Here is an 18541-nt window from a genome sequence, read left to right as displayed (position 1 = left end):
CTGCCTTCAGTCTGACTGCTGATTGAGATCAGTGTGAGGATCTGTGGCTTCAATAGAGTCAGACGGTCTGAGTTGTCCAGAAAGAGTGATGTTCACCATGATTTGGAAAAGCTCTTCACTCCATCACGAACAGGAATTAGGATAGTTAGGATAGAATGTGGAACCATATTATATCTGGTGTTTCACCAGTAGATGGAGTTTAGCCTCCTCCAGGGCTCCCATATGGTCTAACGGTGAGGATTCCTGGTTTTCACCCAGGCGGCCCGGGTTCAACTCCCGGTATGGGAATCGCCCTTTTGGGGATGACTGGGTTATTAGACAGAAGGTTTCTGGTTTAAAATCCAGACCTGGAAAGAAAAACTGAAAGTGCCACCATCACATTCTCAGATTATCATTGTCAAGGTACCAAGGCCAACAAAGTGCCCCGAGCACCTGTCGAGGGCAGCTTACTTCCAGGTAAGGCTGTGGCTTTTCAAAGCGTGCTGATTCTGGCAGATGGATGGGTTGTTGCTCTTATTTTGCTTCCCAAGACATCTTAGATGCCTTTAACATGTCTCAATCAACATCATCACAACAGAGATCATGACAGCTTTGCCCTGTAGCATCCCCATGGCAACATCCGACCTCTGTACATGCTGATTGGCCATCTGGTATCATTTTGGGTCACTTCCTGTTAACTCACTGATCTTCCCTGCCCGTCTGCAGCATGTGGCCGGTCATCTAGATCACTGTTTGTGCCTGTAATCTGCAAACCCACGTGTGATTACAGCACACGTGTGCACGCTGATGTGGGCCCTGCAGCTACATTTGTGCTGAATGCGGCCGTGATTGGGCTGTTTATGGAAGGGACCCACCGAAGGAAATGCAAAGGGATGTGAAACTGAGTCGGCAGCGCGGTGATGCCAAACATATGTCCAGGCAGCTAAAGCATGTAGATTCCCCTCACAGGAGGGGCCTCGAAGACGGTGTGGTCGTCGCTCAGGGTTGCGTGCTTATTTGAACATTTTCAGCAGTTGTCCTGCTGCAGATCTGAGATCAGCCATTCACTAAAGTGGCTGTTGCATCATGAAATGCACCTCTGAGAGATCTGAGTGACTTTATGTTTGTCATTGTGACGTCCTCCAGTCTGAACTGTCAAAAATGCTGTCTCCATAGAGGAGATCTCTCCCCCGTCAGGAGAAACATCAGACAGTAGACCTCGCCTGTACACGCGCAGACCCACCCTGCTCTTGATTCCATCTTACTTTTCTTACCGGAGCTCATTTATTTACATTAGCAGCAGGCAGAAAGGCATCGGAGAAAGTCTTAAAGCACAACCACAATGGCCAATTTAAGCTGCCACCCAAAAGCCCGTTTTTTTTTTTTTTTTTGGCTAAGAGGATTTGTGTCTGGTCCGTGTATCAGACCTCTCTCACTCTCTCTCTGGGACAAAGTCACCCTTCACACTTGCGCTGAGTAGAGGCAGTCCTGCCACGAGCTGCCTGGCTAATGACATTTATCCTTATGGAAATGGAGGAGGTGGAGAAGGCTTTAGATGCAGATTTGGGCTCACATATACACCTGAGACGGGCAGACTGGCTACTTTTATGTCATGCATGCTCAACCACTCATTCACAAACACCCGCCCGAGCACACACACACACACACACACACACACACACACACACACACACACACACACACACACACACACACACACACAGTTGCAGCCTCTTATCCCTAACTGGCCACCAGTCAAAATAAGCCTTATTCTCAGGGGTTTATATTTTCTCCTGGCCGAGCTTGGCTAGACACACTCTGCTAAGATGGCAGCCAAACAATCTCTCCACTCCTCTCATCTCCACCGTTTCCGTCCTTTTCTAATGCTAATGCATGGATGGATATATCCCCGTTTCCACTTGCATGCAAGGAGGCCAAATTTCTGATTAACGCCTCAGACAAACTTTCATAGCATCTGGGTCAGAAGCTGCTTCACGCTGGAGCGTGGAGCATGGAGCTGACAGATCATCTGAAGACAAAGGGCTGGTCACAGTTCAGGACGGGTCTGGCCTGCCCTCAAAATATGATGAGACAGACCAAGAAAGGTTTGAGTCTTGAGGCAAAAAGGGGACAAAGCAGAGAAGATGGGGAATTGAGACAGTGCTGACGTTTGCTGGAACCTTGGGGTCCGGTTACGTATTTATGTCTTCTCCAGCAAACAGGCCTTATGAAACCCATCATTTGTTTTTTTTATTGGCATAACCAGCCATAAAGATCAATCTCTCATTCTTCGCCAACTTTGTGCGGACTTGAATGTCTCTACCTGTTGCATGTGTACATGTTCTGCGCACAGCTCAAAGATACAGTATGTTGCCTCCTGCCCATGGCCTAACTGGGCTGTAGAGGGACTGGTCACGAATGAGAGCCAGAACCTTCAACTTCCTGGTTCAACTGTTGAGGAAACGGTGGAGTGGAGCTCATATGCAGTTCTCTCATATGCAGCATTGGAACAACACCTCACCACAAACTCAGAACAATGATGGGCAGAACCTTCATTCTGCTCTTCAAATCTTTCATTTTTGGTTCGTACTCATCAAATCAGTCAGAGACCCCAGGATGGGGTCGACTATTTCAAGTCTTTATTACACAGTTGCTTCGAGTAACTTAAAGCTAACTGTCATCTACCACGTCATTCCATTAAACACCACAGCAGCGTTCTTATTGGGCTGCTAGCATGTTCAAAGGGTCCTCGCAGCCTTCTAATTCCCCTTTGGCAGTTGTACACAGGGTTACGCGTGCACCCATGGTGAAGCGGTGATTGAGATGCTTCACCAGAACACTTCCAGCTCCACATGCACACACACACACACACACACACAAACACGGATGAGCTCTATGTTTGGATATTTCCGGTAGAAAACCTGGTAGAATTCTGGCATTTCAGTAAAATAGAGGAATGGTTTAATCTTCGACAAGGATTCAACCAAGAGCTTCATCGTCCATTGTTATTGATGCTCTCTCTCTCTCTCTCCTCTCTCTCTCTCTCTCTCTCTCTCTGTCAGTGTGAGTGTGTGTGCTCTGGTGTTATAGCCCACCTGAGTGTTTATGCTTCATGTTGTAATCCAGTACAACTAAAAACGAAATGTCTCTGTGGTACTTTTGTCCTCCTTCTTCCTCTTTGAGTCTGTGATGAAGACGTACAAGGACGTTTCCCTGGGGGCTGCTGTGTGGTGGTAGCACTAAAGAATCTTGAGGTCATGTGTACTGAAATCCTAAAGTCTCACACGCACGCACGCACGCACGCACGCACGCACACACACACACACACACACACACACACCACACACACACACACACACACACACACACACACACACCACACACACACAGTTGCAGCCTCTTATCCCTAACTGGCCACCAGTCAAAATAAGCCTTATTCTCAGGGGTTTATATTTTCTCCTGGCCGAGCTTGGCTAGACACACTCTGCTAAGATGGCAGCCAAACAATCTCTCCACTCCTCTCATCTCCACCGTTTCCGTCCTTTTCTAATGCTAATGCATGGATGGATATATCCCCGTTTCCACTTGCATGCAAGGAGGCCAAATTTCTGATTAACGCCTCAGACAAACTTTCATAGCATCTGGGTCAGAAGCTGCTTCACGCTGGAGCGTGGAGCATGGAGCTGACAGATCATCTGAAGACAAAGGGCTGGTCACAGTTCAGGACGGGTCTGGCCTGCCCTCAAAATATGATGAGACAGACCAAGAAAGGTTTGAGTCTTGAGGCAAAAAGGGGACAAAGCAGAGAAGATGGGGAATTGAGACAGTGCTGACGTTTGCTGGAACCTTGGGGTCCGGTTACGTATTTATGTCTTCTCCAGCAAACAGGCCTTATGAAACCCATCATTTGTTTTTTTTATTGGCATAACCAGCCATAAAGATCAATCTCTCATTCTTCGCCAACTTTGTGCGGACTTGAATGTCTCTACCTGTTGCATGTGTACATGTTCTGCGCACAGCTCAAAGATACAGTATGTTGCCTCCTGCCCATGGCCTAACTGGGCTGTAGAGGGACTGGTCACGAATGAGAGCCAGAACCTTCAACTTCCTGGTTCAACTGTTGAGGAAACGGTGGAGTTGAGCTCATATGCAGTTCTCTCATATGCAGCATTGGAACAACACCTCACCACAAGCTCAGAACAATGATGGGCAGAACCTTCATTCTGCTCTTCAAATCTTTCATTTTTGGTTCGTACTCATCAAATCAGTCAGAGACCCCAGGATGGGGTCGACTATTTCAAGTCTTTATTACACAGTTGCTTCGAGTAACTTAAAGCTAACTGTCATCTACCACGTCATTCCATTAAACACCACAGCAGCGTTCTTATTGGGCTGCTAGCATGTTCAAAGGGTCCTCGCAGCCTTCTAATTCCCCTTTGGCAGTTGTACACAGGGTTACGCGTGCACCCATGGTGAAGCGGTGATTGAGATGCTTCACCAGAACACTTCCAGCTCCACATGCACACACACACACACACACACACACACAAACACGGATGAGCTCTATGTTTGGATATTTCCGGTAGAAAACCTGGTAGAATTCTGGCATTTCAGTAAAATAGAGGAATGGTTTAATCTTCGACAAGGATTCAACCAAGAGCTTCATCGTCCATTGTTATTGATGCTCTCTCTCTCTCTCTCTCTCTCTCTCTCTCTCTCTCTCTGTCAGTGTGAGTGTGTGTGCTCTGGTGTTATAGCCCACCTGAGTGTTTATGCTTCATGTTGTAATCCAGTACAACTAAAAACGAAATGTCTCTGTGGTACTTTTGTCCTCCTTCTTCCTCTTTGAGTCTGTGATGAAGACGTACAAGGACGTTTCCCTGGGGGCTGCTGTGTGGTGGTAGCACTAAAGAATCTTGAGGTCATGTGTACTGAAATCCTAAAGTCTCACACGCATGCACGCACGCACGCACGCACGCACACACACACACACACACACACACACACACAGGTCAAATGTGCAATACTGCAGGTTACATAAACCAGATGGTACTGACTGGCAACTTCAGCATCTTGGTATGTGTGTGTGTGTGTGTGTGTGTGTGTGTGTACAGAAGGTGTGTGTCAGAGCAAAAACACCAGGGACCTTGTTTGTTGTCTGCAGCCCACAAGGGAAACACTGTCAGCTACACAACCACACAAGTTAGAAGATTCTGTCATAAACAAGGTCTGTGCTGCAGCCTGTGATGGTGTGTGGGTTTGACTTTCCTGCCTTCTCTATGGTTGTGTGTCTGTGTCTGTGTGTGTAGGCGTGCACACGCGCGTGTGTCAAAGAGACAGAGCAGAATGATAGGACATTCCACAGCAGACACAACCCTATCTCTGGTAAGTAGCACAAAAAATTTCTTTCTATATTTGTGAGGACATTCAGAGACATTATCCAGCCCCTTACCTTTATTTAAATGTAAACCAAATTCTAACCTGAACCCAGAAACCCAAGTTTAATTTGTGAAGCCCGTCCATTGGCCGTCCCTGTTTTTTTCTTCCACAGGCTAAAATATCTTTGGTATAATCTTCCTTTTTTATAAACAAGACTTAAAAAGAACATATTTTTACCAGTCACAGCAACAAAATATGCTATGCACAATAATTGGCATCAACCTTATCCAATTTAGTTTTAAATAATTGTTTAAGTGAATAATCAAAACTTAAAGTGATTGTGTAAAAACCAACCAACAAACAGACAAACACAAGCTGATGTCATGTAGCCACGCTTAACAAAAAAAAACACCAAAGGGAAAAAAACATTATACAGGAAAGCAATAAAAATGAATAAACCAAAAGACACACTGTGCAGCAAAGTTATGTTTATGAGTGCAACATACTATATAGCCTTTCCTGTGACACAACTGGATGTATGTATTTTATTATCTTCTATTGTATTTACAGTTTATACAGACCTGCTGAGAATGCAGAGGGTCCCAGCAGAGCTGCTTCTTCCAACACTTCCGAACCTCATATCCACAACACAGAGGCTTCTCCTGCAAAGGTGAGCCTCCTCATGAAAATCCACACTCCTGCCTTTATGAATATGATATAGACGGGCCACGAGGTAGAGCCGCTGTAAGTCGTAAGGAGAGCTTACAGCATTTCATTGTTGCCGCAGAAACAAAGGCCGATGTAGCCGATACGTCTGATGTGTGTAGCCAGACGGGAACGTTGGCCTGGAAGTCAACACTTTGGTTTATTCTGACCAGCAGTTTTTACTTTCCCGTTTCTGCGGTGACCACAGCGAGTGGGTGGGCGAGTGTGTTTTTGTGTGCGCTGAAGACCCTGATGGGTGATGGCACCGCTCAGCATCGTAACGCCGCCGCTGGGCACGCGTGTGCGCAGCCGTAAATGTCAAAGATCCTTTACCCAAACCTCCCCAACACGTCCAAGCAATATCTCGTCCAATGTGGACATGAGGTCGGGTTGGACACACACTCACACACAGACGTGCACGCGCACATGCGCTCATAAACACCAGCAATGAAGAATGTCAGGATGTCATGTTGAGTGAAAACATTGGCCACGACAACCCATTCAGACAGCTGCAGCTTCTGTAAGAGCACACACACACACACACACACACACACACACACACACACACACACACACACACACACACACACGCATGCATGCACACACACACACAAAGAGAAATGGTCAGAAACATCTAAATCCTTCCTCTGGTCCATTGTTGTCTGTGTTTATTCCGCAGGCCGAAAGTCCAGGGAAGATTATGCAAATGAAAGAGGTAAAAGTAAAAAAGGTCTTTATTTTGTTTATAGTTTTTATCTTCTTGAGATTCCTCTGGACTTCTTCTCTGTGGGAACGATGTATGTTCCTCTCAGCCCTCCCTCGCTGCTCTTCATCAGTGTCCTTCTTCTCCCTCTCTGAGTTCTGCTCTTAAACAACAGAGCAGCTCGCAGCTGAAGAACACCACGCAAAGTAAACTCTAGACAAGGAACACCTACAGAAATCACCTACACAATTCAAGAAAACACTCCAAAATGGTACAAATGTGCACATTTTCTGCTGTTCCCTGTGTTAAGATAACCTGTTTAATCTGAATGTCAGCAATATAAAAGCCTTGTTTTCGTCCTTTCGCACCTGTTTTGGGTTGAACTAATTGTCACATTTTAATCAGAAATTTACAGACATTTAAACATGAATATATTATTTTTTTGAAAGGAGCAGAGCTGTGTGTCAGAATTTCATGTTCAAGATGTAAGAGAATCTCGACCGTTTGGTCATCTGAAGACACTTCACGCTTTCAGTCGAGCCAAAAGTCAAATATGAGACGACGCTGGATAATCTTCTGATTTTTTGATTAAAATACTTGAACGCTGGTACAGTTAGATAGAAGTATTTCTACACCATCTGTTCTATGTCAGATGGAGGTTATTTCTCATTAATTGGAATCATTCCAGCCTATAGGAAGAAAAGTCATTAAGTATATTTGCATATTTTTTAAATCTCTCTGTTGTTGTTGTTGTTCCAAATCCACATAAACATCCCAGAAAGCAAGAAGGAACCTGCTGTCACATCACAAGTTTCTCATGATTAGAAGGAAAAATTCTGAACCAGCTTCGCGTTAATATTCCGTCTTCACACCACCAGGCTCCTCCATCTCCTCATCCCCATCATTTAGGGAACACTAATGTCTTAAATGAGAGCTACAAAGACAGGATGTCTTGCCATTTTCTGCTTACCCACTGTTTCCCCTCATTGCTGCCGAGCCACCAAATTAGCCTGATCCGCACACAGAAATTAAAGGCCAGATGTAGTGTTTGCTGTTTCCACTGCAGCGTCAGGTAAACGAGGAAAAATACAATCAAACGATTCGAATGAAAACACTTAAAATCTATACAGGATGAAAGGAAAATCAAAACGTCTCCCTCACTGAGTTTGGGACCCGTCTCGATTTAGCGACCATGGGTCGCTAATCGTTTGATCCTGTTAGAAGTGGAGTGCTTGTGTGTTTGTATGTGATTCTGTCAGGGAAGTTAACAGCCGCTGTAAAACGGCCGCTGCTCCACGTCTGTGTGTGTGTGTGCGTGTGTGTGTGGGTGGGTGTGTGTGTGTCCCCTCACTTGCTGGTTTTTTCCGATAAAAGCAATTTGCCCCATGCTCGGGCTAGGCAATGAGCAGATGCTACCATTGTAAATGATGATGCGAGAGGCCATAATAAAGAGTTGATAAACACAGAATTACTGCTGGGCCGTGGGCACACGGGGGGTGGGGGGGCGAGAAAAGGAGGTGTGAGGGAAGGGAAGGGAAGGGGAGATACCAATGATGGTGTGACAATGTCACACACAAACAAACACAGTCACAAATCTACAGTTTTCCTGAAAATGGGAACGAGGGAAAAATATATAAAACTCACTTTTGAAAACACCTGGAGAGCAGGGGAGGTCCCGCCTTACACCAGTAAACTAGTAAATCCAGAAAAACATCAACATCATTATGCTGTTATAACAAACCATATCACCAAGTCGACACTGAGGGCAAAAAAACACCAAAAAAATCCAACTTTGAGCAAAGGACACATCAGAGAGGTGTTTCTCACTCTGCCACAGAGACACATTGTGCAGAGCAGATGGGGAAACCCCTGCTGCCCCCTGCAAAAGTGGATTCAGACACTCTGAATATGAAATAAACCTTTATAACCTTACATTTTAAATTTATGCTGCAGGTGAGTGTCAGAGAGAACAGCCTGACAGTCCAGACATCAATTTCACCACAACAATATGTCCAAATTCAACAAACAGCATTTCTGTTTCTCACAAAAGGAAAAAACAGCAATTTCTGGTATAATAGTCGTAATACGGGTAATAATAACAAAAAACCACCATGTCTGCACATTTCTGGAAGGACCTTTGCTCACATGGACAGTTGGATGCTGTCGTATGGATGTCTGAAGGTAAGCCAAGGATGGTGAAGCTCAGCTTACAAACATAAAACGTGACGTCATCCATCAAACATATCAACATCTGAGAGATGGAGACTCAAATGAAATGTCGTTGTTTTTGCTTTTCTGGGGATTCCACATAAAAACGTGTATTTTAAGTTTCAGCGATGCATTCATGTTGCTTCAGGAAAAAACAAGCAAAAACCTGTGTTCTGTGTTTTGCCTTCTGTATGGCTGCAGAATATTGGTTTGACATTGATGTGCTTTTTTGGCCTTTGAATTCTGGGGCTTATTTCTGTGTGTTTCCTCCCCCAGTCTGCTTTTGCTTCCCTGGCTGGGGGTCTGTTTTGATGGCAGTGTACACTGAGAGAACCTTGTAAATGCTATGACCTCTGACTCATGAGGGACCCATATGTGTGTGTGAGACAGTGAGAGCAAAGCCATGTCCCCAGGACGACAAAGGCGCTGCGAAGGCGACCCTTTGAAGAACTTGTTCAACTTGTGTGTGTGTTTTTCTGCTTTGCTCCCTCCAAACGGCTCCGGTTGCAGCCGTCGTTTGACGGCTGTTGGACGTTTTGCCCGAGCCTTTGTCAGGCAGAAAAGAGACCACAGCGGACGCGCGCTCGCCTTCTCGAAAACCTCCTCGGAGGATCGAAAGAAAGGAAGATGGAGGGAAGGCGAGGGGGGGGAAAGATGGGGACAGAGAGAAAGCAAGATTAAAAAAAGGGAGAGGGAATCTTCTCCCTTTGGCAACAGTGCCGGCGTCTCTTTCATGTCCTCCATGCTTGGATCTGAAAGTCTCCCAGCTGGGCCTGGTGTGCGTGTGTGCAGCTAAGTGCTGGCTAATTTCCCCTCGGATCTCCCCGCCGTAGCCTCTGATTTCCCCCAATCAACCGCCCCACCAACACTGGTGCAAAAAAATAAAAAAGAACTACCCCAACTGTATGAAGTGGGGATGGTCTGAGGGGAGAGGGGAGGAGATTCTAAACAACTGTCTGTGAAATGCAGACAGTGCAGTATTAACTTAGCGGCGAGTGAAAAAAAAGGGCTCAGAGATTTATCGAGGCGGTCGGTGAGAAGAGGAGACGCAGTAATTACTTCTGGGTTTGCGACCCCGAGTATCTGCATTTGCACTTTAGGAAAACAAACTTCAAAATGTGGCAACTGTCACCCAGAAGAAATTTCAAAAGAGTGCAAATGCAGAAGGAAAACACTCGATGGCTTTTGTGGCGCCTCTACCTGACAAATATTTGAGACCGCTTTGAGGGAACCCGTCACAGTCTGGAGGGCTCTGTTAGCGCGTCTGCATCTGTTCAAACGTCTCCTAAATTCCAGAAGGAGTGCTGGGAAGTCTTTTCCTTCACTCTAAAATTCGGATGTCAGATCTTATTAATCCTGAGGGAAACAATGGGATCTAAGACCTCAAACAACACGAGCAACATTGTAGGATTAATAGACCGAGTCTTAGTAAAATGTAAAAATCGTAGATCAGCATCCCCCTTATAGCCCAGCTGAAGCCAGAACTCAGCTACATACAGCAACACGAGGACACATCCAAGCAGCATCCGTCTTTAGGCTCCGAAAGCTTTGATGTAAAGACAATTTCAGCACTTCACCATCGTGGCCTGTAGGTAATCAAAGGAGTTCCACCAACTGGAAACTCAAAGTATCCTCAGCAGGCATCTGCTCCTCAGGTTTGCCCCACGATCAATGGTTCATTTATTAACTGATGTCGCCCTGGTTGATTTTTACAAGATGGACAAAATTTAAAAGAAAAGGAAAATTCCAAATTTATATGAAACAGACCTTCTGGTGTTTCCATAAAGGCAGAATAAAAACAGGGTTAGATTAAAAAGATTTAAAGTCCAGGTTTTTATGTCCCATCAGGTGAGGGCTTCAGCTTTTATTACGCTGCAGGTTCTTTGTCTTTAGCTTCTTTGTCATCAGGTTTCTCTTCTCTTTTATTAACTGTTGGGACTGTGACTTACAGGAGCTGGAACTGAGGAGAACAATGGCTGCTCCCGGTTTGATGACGATGCACTTTTTCCTGCTATAAATCAGAAATGTAATGCGCCGCCGGCGTCGATGCTTCACTGAACCGCTGCCTTTTTGGGGAACGATGGGGAAGGGACGATCACACAGAAGATGATGGCACAGGTTTGGATGAAAATAGTTTCACCCGCAGCCTCAAGATATTCAACATGTTACGAAAAGTTTGTTCTTGACATTTGGTCATGTGATCAGTTCCATTCTGGGAATAACTGGATTTGTAAAGTCTGTTACGCACTGTTAAAATGTGTCATATTTTGTTAAAAGATTGTATTTTTTTTTATCAATTCTCCACACATCAAACAGAAATGATGCTTTCTTTTAGCAGGAAGACGGCGAGGAAGCACAAAGCCTGCGAGCATGAAGCGCGCGCACACACACACATGCACATGCACACGCGCACACACACACACACACACACACACGCACACAAAAGTACAACAGATTCAGCTTCCAGCCATGACCGAGTTTAGAAGGAGAACACGTTCCAATGCAAATAACAAAATGGCCGCCTTTCATCAAGCCATTCTGGGAAAGAAAAAGAAGAAAGTGATGAGACATATGTCTAAATCTGCGCTCGCAGCAAGCCTTTTGATGTGCCAGAAAATGTCCTGGGGTTGGATGATAGACAATGTGAGCGCCGCAGTGTGCCTTTTCAAATGTGTTTGTTGTATTTTTATCTGTTTTCCCTCTACCATTTAGGGGACATTTTTCACACAAACTGGATCAAGTGTAAAATGCATAATTTCTGCACAAGATGTTTTGCTGGTCGGCGCTCACGATAGTGTATTTATGCCAAATACGGGAAACACACTGAAGGGTGAAATTAAACAAAAAAATATGTAATTGACTACAGCAACTGTAAGCCATTATTAGCCGCCGAAGCTCCATGTAGGCAGACAATTACCACGTCCTGAGTGCAGAAACTGAACATCCTTCCGCAACAGACGTGTACGATCACCATCCAGTCAATGATTCAACCAGAAAAGTGTGTTTTATGTCCATGAGCACGCTCTGAAAACTGACTGCTTCAAACTTCACAGAAATCACAGTAGTCGAATTATATAAAACAGGTTTCAAAAAATAATGTAAAAATTAGTGAAGGCAAAACAAGACTATTTGAAGGAGGCTGCAGTTCACACACACACACACACACACACACACACACCACACACACACACACACACACACACACACACACAAAAACATGAGTGATTTTTCTTTTACAACATGATTTAGCACTAAAACTATATTTCTGCAAATGTCTTCTGGTGTGCTGATGGGAATGATAGCAGCCATTTCTCGTTTGGCACGGTCCATTAACGGGCTGGCCAGCTGTCAATGAATGTGTGTTTTCAGCTGCAGCCAATCAGCACCTCCGTGTAATGCAATTAAGAACGATGTCAATACTGTGCTGCCATTGGTCAAGAACAAACGCAGAGAGCAGAGAGAAGGGGTTCTACCTATGGAGAGATAATTAGCACATGCTGGTCAAGAGCACACACACACACACACACACACACACACACACACACCACACACACCACACACACACACACACACACACACACACACACACACACACACACACAGCCAGCAGATGCTCTTGTTTGACCAGTACACATCTGCACGTCATCTCCTTCAGCTCAGATATTCAACATTTTAAACAGTTTATTGTAAAACTTCCTACATTTTCTGACTTTAAGATTCCCCAGAGGTCCCGCAGGGCCTCGTAAAAGGAGCAGTCGTTGCTAGTACGACTGGTGCTGTGCAGTGGAAACTGAGCATTAGATGCCAAACATTACTCTCTCACAGTATAAACTGTCCCCTCCTCACAGATATCCCCTTTTTCAAACAGTAGCCAATGTTTTGTCCGAGGACAAACAGCAAAATGGTTTCTTCTCACAGCTTGAAGAAAGCCTTAGTTGGGTTTCCTTGGAGGGTTGCAGCACCTGAGGTGTTAGCTAATGTGGCTAACAGGCTGCTGAGGGAGGGGGATGGAGTCAAAGAACCTTTAAACATTTGCACTTCCTGTTGGGAGGACAGAATTCCACCTCTCTGCAGTATCCCAGCTGCATTAGCATGAACAAGGTTGCCAGTGAGGGTGCTCCAGAAGTCCTCCTCCTCAGGAAAACAGGAGTTATTTGGTTTCCAGGCTGCTCATATATCCATTTGTGAGGGCCATTTTTCTGAAAAATGTCTGGTGGGATTTTTGTTCAAACCTTGCACAAATGTCAGCCATATTTTTGCATTCAAACCTGCATATTAGTGGAACTTTCATTTTCATTTGCCATATAAGCGGTTTAGTTGGAAAAGTGTCTCTTTTTTTTGTTTTTGGAATGTGAGCAAAAGCCAGAATATTGTGTGCAAACATACTGAGTGGTACCATGCACTGTAATTCAGTAAAAGGAAAATAATCAAGAAAGTGCTCACAGCGAGGTCTGCGAACCATCTCCAATAACCGGCTTGTCATTTGGAGAAGGCGGTTATTGAGTTTTTCCGAATGTGTTTTTTGCTGCTTTGAGCAGAATTAAACTATCATGATATATAGATGGGAACACAGACACGAGGGGAGTCACATGACATGAAGAACTTTGAAAAAATACATTCAGAAATCATAGCTACTGTATGTGCATGTGTGTGTGTGCATGCATGTGCGTGTGTGTGCGTGTGTTTGTGTGTTTGTGTGTGTGTGGGGGTGCTGGTAATTAACAATGACATCTCCTGAGCCAGGTCTAATCAGTGCTCCCTTCTTGTCACATGCTATATTTATCTGTCCTCTTCATGCCTCTATCATAGTTATTATCATCTGGGCTCTGTCTTTATTTACCTCCTCTACCTCCTCTTCCTGCCCCTGCCATCTCTTTGTTTCTCTTTGTCCCTCCATTTCTTCTCCGGTCAGTCACACTGAGCAAACGTGGACACGTGAAGCTTCATCTCACATTAAGCTGTGCAGAAATGTGTTTCTCTTTTTCTTGTTTTATCCTTGAGAGATGAAAACGACTGATGGTTTAATCAGGCTGCAGAAAAGCTTCGTTAATTGGAAAATTATGTTAACACTTATTTGACAGTATAAGGGTATAGATTTTACTACATATAATATACGCGAGAGCTTAAGGTTAATTGGCTTTTTCTTCTAATTTTTAGCATAAAGATAACATCTTCCTTGATACCATGGTTACTACATTAAGCTCAAATTAGTTTGTGCTTTATTTGCTAACGAGGAATCGTTGTCGGGTTCCACGGGAGTATCAGTCGATCAATCAATCGAGGCTTATATATGCACATTAGCACTTTACAAAGCAGGTAAATTAAATTTGTTTATATGAGATGACAAAAAACAACCAAAAAACATGTTTACAGACTAATATACAACAACGTGAAACAGTAAAAACACAGAAATGTGTTTAAATTATAGTAAATGAAAGAAAAGACAGCTTAGAAGACTTAACGCTGTCACATTCTTTAGAGAAAGTATGACTATTAAAGCAGTGAAAGGTGCTTAAAACAGTCCTGGAAGAACGTCCCCCTAAAGAAAAGCTAGTAAAAATCATTAGTTTTAATAGTTGAGGGCAGAGGGAACATTGTGGGGAGATAATGTGCACGTATGAGTGTCTGCACACTGACCACCAGAAGGCAGGGTTGCAGCACCCTTTGAAACCAACACAGAAACCCCCACACGGAACATACACACACACACACACCACACACACACACACACACACACACACACACACACACACACACACACTAATAGCCTCAAACACACAGGGCCTGGTGTGTGAGTGTGTTTAAGTGTGTGTCTGGCAGCGATGGGGGAACACGATAACCTCGTCTTCGTGCAGGTCTGAGAGGTTGAACAGACTGGAACATGAAGTTTCAGCCCTGCCAAATCCACACACACACACACACACACACACACACACACACACACACACACACACACGCACATATACACACACCACACACACACAAATACATATTGGCCTCACGCCCACACACGCATTTGGACCTGGCTTTACCCTCCTTCACGTCTGGAACCTTGCGTGTGTGTGTTTGTTGCTCTAAATATCAGGGCTCCTGAGTTGGAGAAGTCTCTCTGTGGGGTCCAACCTTCTCTGTGGGGTCACAATGTGGAGCTCCAACTGTTTACTGACAAATATAAAGATGAAGATGAATGCTTAAGGGTGCTCGGAGACTTTGGTTAAGTGTGCAGGCAAATCCGCCAAAGGTGGAAGAGCACAATTGTTTAACTCTATTTTAAAATAATAGTAATAAAAAGTTACCTAAGGAAAAAACATAAAGACAAACTGTCTGAGAGTTAAAACCGAAAACATATGATTAAGGAATGAAAACAAAAATTCCAAGTGTGTGAATCCAAAAGTGGAAAAATAAAGAAGGGAAAGCGTCCCTGGAAAGCAGCAGGAGGAGAACAAAGTTCCGTCACTGGTTTCGAAGGGCAGGTGAGCCCGGCTGATTGGACGCTCAGCTAATTTTAATTACACTTCCATCGTTTCCTCCAATAGCACAGGATGGTTGAAGCTCCTCTTCAGTTATTTCACATTTTTGGCAGTAGTACAGGAACATGCTCGTCCTCCATGAAAAGTCAAAGCAACAATCCTTTCTCGGTGTCAATAAAGCACAAACAACTTTGCCACTGTCAGAAATATTGTGATATATATTTGTGGGTGTGGCTAATAACGAAAAATGAGCTGAATCTAAGCGGAGGATTTCTGAATCCTGTCACTGAGCCGGTTCCTGATTAATATGATTTCATATGTGACAGAATTCCAGGCGTCTTCTGTATCAAATATAGCAATGGCCCACGTTCCCAAACTGTCTGGAATCAAAGTGATGGGATCTAAGAATGCAGCGTGAAGATGATGCTTCCTGACTTGAGGGAATGCAACTATATTTAGCCGGCAGGTTTTGTGCCTCACCTCCTTCTGAACCGAGGAACGTCAGATCCGCCGCGAACTTTGCGACTCTGTCCGTAAATTATCTTTTATTATTGTTCCCAGAAAGTTCCCCGGTGCTTTAAACCTGCTGTCATCTGATCGTGACACATGTGCTGCAAACATTCAGATGAACTGGCATGTAAATGAGTATTCACAGCATAAAACTGCAGTTATAAAGAAAGATATGATATTTATTTGATATGGAAATGTTTATACATATGCATTGCAGTTTATTAATTATTCATAATGTCTTGTTTTTTTTGGTCTGTGATATACATTATGTATTCTCTTCTTGCGACAGATGCATCTTTGAAATAGGCAGAAGAAAGAGGTAAGGAGAAAAAAGGGAAGGATCAGTTGGCGCCTCTCACTTTGACTACAGAGGAGTGAACGAGGAAAAACTTCATTATATCTGTGAGTGACAGGAAATGTGAAGTGCAGTGATAGAGAGAGAGAGAGAGAATGAGAGAGAGACAAAGAGAGAGAGAGAGAGAGAATGAGAGAGAGAAAGAGAGAGACAGAATGAAGACATGAAGACATTTTTTTTTTTTGGACCACCTCTGTTTCATGTCTGTTGCACAGAAAAACAAAGATGGAGTAATTGTGAAATGAGCGCATTCGCACACACGTGGAAACACACTCTGACCCCATGTCACACACACAAACACACACGCGCACACATCAGCCATCAATTATCCTATTGAGTCAATGTTTTAATTACTTCATTAACATCAAAAGTGTTTCTTTTTGCCTAAAACACCTCTAACTGCAATAAAATGCATTTTGTTATATATTATTTTTTCAGAAATAATTCAACCTTTTTAAGTTAGACAAATGCAAACTATGATTTTTGTCATCCATTTAAGTCATCATGATCCTCCTCATCATCATCAAAACAGTGGGACATCAAAGCACCTTTGTCTTTGCTAGTTGGGCCTTTTTCTGCTGATGTTCTTTGTCCTCTCAGAGCAACTTTTGCAGTTGTGTCCTGAGCTTTGCTGGTCAGTGACGGTCATGGAAGCTGTGATGCACCTTTTGTTGGTGTTTTTAGCAGTTTGAGACTTTTATGAAGAACATCCACTTCATAGACAGAGGTGACTGAATACTGGTTGTTTCTGACACTGAAGACAATAAAACACACGTCCAGTTTCCAGATCTCTGAACCTTTTACATTGTGATGTGAATGTTGTGTTTTTCCTGAGCAGCTCTGTTTCATCAGCTGTGATTAGGCTGAACGAGATGGTAAAACTTTAGAATAATCACCTCAGCTTGTGTATATTTCAAAATTTTGATTAAAAAAAAGCAAAAAGTCTCCCATTTTAGATGACAATGGGGATTAAAGGGATCCTTGAGGTTCCCCATAAATAATGGCCGAGCTGTCTGAAGTGCAACATTTTCCGTATTCATCCAGGTTAGACGTATGCATTTAATCATGAACTGTGTCAAATTGTTTTGATGCATCTGAATATTTCAGATCCCAAACTGATGCACACAGAGGACAAGAGACAAAATAACAGCCCACTGCTCCATATTCACAGCAATCTCCTCTCTTTTATTATTTAAATAATGCATCATTTCAAACCTATCAGAAGGAAACACTGATGTGAGACTGAAGAAACCATCATAGATGCAATTATTTACCATCGATGTTGCTCCTGCCGGCGCTTGTGTCAAACACATGTGAGCTACTTGTGTTACAATATCAGTTTGGAGAGAATAAGGAGCAGAATCCTGGTTTAGATAAGTCATGGATGTTTTTAATATTTCCAGTCTGTGGAACACAAACTGGAACATCGTTCATTTCCTCAGTTGCTTCCAGAGAGGAAACTGTAGCTGCTCTGCTGCTCTCAGCAACATCATCATTTTGACTTTCAGGAAATCAGGAAACAGGAACAAACACTATCAAATGCCTCACAAGTTTATGAGCTTTTTAAAGATAAATTACAGTTTGATTCATAAATGTAGTTTGCCCGGTCATGGGTGTTTGTGTGTGTTGACCGTCCACTGCCTTTCATGTGTGTTTTTGTAATGGTACACTGCCATGCTGGTGTTGTGAGGTCCCACTGGGAAAACTGACTCTGTATGTGTGTGTACCAACAGCACAGTAATCTGTAGGCGGGTCATCACTCTTAGAGCAGCCTGTGTCATCAGTTCCCGTGACAACAGGGGGAATGATGCAGCCGATACATATGAAACAGAATACCATGCATAAACATGGTGGCTAGAGGAGGAGGGGGAGGATGGTGACGGTAGCGTGAGGGCGAGGTTATACGGGGGATGTGTGTGTGTGTGTGTGTGTGTAAGAGAGCGACAGAGCTACACCCCACTACCTTTTTCTATTCCTGTTTATTATTCATGAACCCCACCCCCAACCTTATAGTCCTGTCACTAGCCCCTCCCCCTGATGTGTGAATTTCTATGTGTGTGTGATGGATGGTGACGGTGTCAACTGATGGTAGATCAGGATTAAGATCAAACACAGCTCAACATCACACTCCGTCAGCTTTGCTGGACGTGTATGGCCACACACACACACATACACACACACACACACACACACGCAAGCACGACACATGCACTTTTCTTGAAAACAAAATAG

General features: G+C 43.9%; 1 long non-coding RNA gene and 1 other non-coding gene across 2 annotated transcripts in view; both read left to right on the top strand.

Annotated features, from left to right (window-relative positions):
• The first annotated feature begins 216 nt into the window (after positions 1-216).
• Positions 217-288, top strand: trnae-uuc (transfer RNA glutamic acid (anticodon UUC)). Its single transcript has one exon. It is a non-coding gene; the product is annotated as a tRNA-Glu (tRNA).
• A 4726-nt stretch (positions 289-5014) lies between these two features.
• The window catches only part of LOC130533579 (uncharacterized), a 60736-nt gene continuing 47209 nt past the window's right edge, over positions 5015-18541 (top strand). Inside the window, exon 1 of the long non-coding RNA XR_008952618.1 lies at positions 5015-6028. This is a non-coding gene — a long non-coding RNA (uncharacterized LOC130533579). The remainder of the gene's footprint in view (positions 6029-18541) is intronic.

This window comes from Takifugu flavidus, chromosome 11 (assembly GCF_003711565.1).
Source record: "Takifugu flavidus isolate HTHZ2018 chromosome 11, ASM371156v2, whole genome shotgun sequence".
Taxonomy (NCBI): domain Eukaryota; kingdom Metazoa; phylum Chordata; class Actinopteri; order Tetraodontiformes; family Tetraodontidae; genus Takifugu; species Takifugu flavidus.
The sequence above is the reverse complement of the archived record's forward strand: the minus strand, read 5'-3'. Positions and strand labels throughout refer to the sequence as shown.